The 1,822-nt window shown below is 43.0% G+C and overlaps 1 protein-coding gene across 7 annotated transcripts in view; it reads right to left on the bottom strand.

The window, feature by feature from the left end:
- The window catches only part of DNM3 (dynamin 3), a 643,298-nt gene that overhangs the window by 523,670 nt on the left and 117,806 nt on the right, over window positions 1-1,822 (bottom strand). The window lies entirely within an intron of this gene.

Genomic DNA, 1,822 nt, shown 5'->3' with positions numbered 1-1,822 from the left:
TCGGCGCTCAGCTTTCTTTATAGTCCAACTCTCACATCCATACATGGCTACTGGAAAAACCACAGCTTTGACTAGATGGACCTTTGTTGGCAAAGTAATGTCTCTGCTTTTGAATATGCTGTCTAGGTTGGTCGCTTACTCCTTGGAAGGAAAGTTATGACCAACTTAGACAGCATATTAAAAATCAGAGACATTATTTTGTCAACAAGGGTTCGTCTAGTCAAGGCTATGGTTTTTCCAGTAGCTATGTATGGATGTGAAAGTTGGACTATAAAGAAAGCTGAGTGCTGAAGAATTGATGCTTTTGAACTGTGGTGTTGGAGAAGACTCTTGAGGGTCCCTTGGACTGCAAGGAGATCCAACCAGTCCATCCTAAAGGTGATCAGTCCTGGGTGTTCATTGGAAGGACTGATATTGAAGCTGAAACTCCGACACTCTGGCCACCTGATGCGAACAGCTGACTCATTGGAAAAGACCCTGATGCTGGGAAAGATTGAGGACAGGAGGAGAAAAGGACAACAAAGGATGAGATGGTTGGATGGCATCACTGACTCGATGGACATTGGGTTAGGGTGGACTCCGGGAGTTGGTGATGGACAGGGAGGCCTGGAGTGCTGCAGTTCATGGGTTCACAAAGAGTCAGACATGACTGAGAGACTGAAGTGAACTGAACTAGGTTGGGCATAGATTTTCTTCCAAAGAGGAAGTGTCTTTTAATTTCACAGCTGCAGTCACCATCTACAGTGATTTTGGAGCCCCCCAAAATAAAGTCTGCCACTGTTTCCCCATCTATTTGCCATGAAGTGATAGGACCAGTTGCCATGATTTTAGTTTGCTGAATATTGAGTTTTAAGGAAACTTCTTCAGTCTCCTCTTTAACTTTCATCAAGAGGCTCTTTAGTTCTTCATCGCTTTCTGTCATAAGCGTGGTGTCACCCGCGTATCTGAGGTTATTGATATTTCTCCCCGCAATCTTAATTCTAGCTTGTGGGTCATCCAGCCTGGCATTTCATACGATGTACTCTGTGCATAAGTTAAGTAAGCAGGGTGACAATACACAGCTTTGACGTTCTGCTTTCCCTATTTGGAACCAGTCTGTTGTTCCACGTCCAGTTCTAACTGTTGCTTCTTGAGCTGCATACAGATTTCTCAGGAGGCAGGTCAGTTGTTCTGGTATGCCCATCTCTTTAAGAATTTTCTAGTTTGTTGTGATCCATACAGTCGAAGGCTTTGGCATAGTCAACAAAGCAAAAGTAGATGTTTTTCTGGAACTCTCTTGCTTTTCTGATGACCCAGCAGATGTTGACAATTTGATCTCTGGTTCCTCTGCCTTTTCTAAATCCAGCTTGAACATCTAGAAGTTCATGGTTCACGTACTGCAGAAGCCTGTCTTGGAGAATTTTGAGCATTATTTTACTAGCATGTGAGATGAGTGCAATTGTGCAGTAGTTTGAACATTCTTTGGCATTGCCCTTCTTCAGGATTGGAATGAAAACTGACGTTTTCCAGTTCTGTGGCCACTGCTGAGTTTTCCAAATTTGCTGGCATGCTGAGTGCAGCACTATTACAGCGTCATCTTTTAGGATTTGAAATAGCTCAACTGGAATTCCATCACCTCCACTAACTTTGTTCATAGTGATGCTTCCTAAGTGATGCCCACTTGACTTCCCATTCCAGGATATCTGGCTCTAGGTAAGTGATCACACCATCGTGGTTATTTGAGTCATGAAGATCTTTTTTGTACAGTTCTTCTGTGTATTCTTCCACCTCTTCTTAACATCTTCTGCTTCTGTTAGATCCATATCATTTCTGTTCTTTATTG

This window comes from Bison bison, unplaced genomic scaffold, assembly GCF_000754665.1.
Source record: "Bison bison bison isolate TAMUID 2011002044 unplaced genomic scaffold, Bison_UMD1.0 scf7180017851926, whole genome shotgun sequence".
Classification (NCBI taxonomy): Eukaryota; Metazoa; Chordata; class Mammalia; order Artiodactyla; family Bovidae; genus Bison; species Bison bison.
The sequence above is the reverse complement of the archived record's forward strand: the minus strand, read 5'-3'. Positions and strand labels throughout refer to the sequence as shown.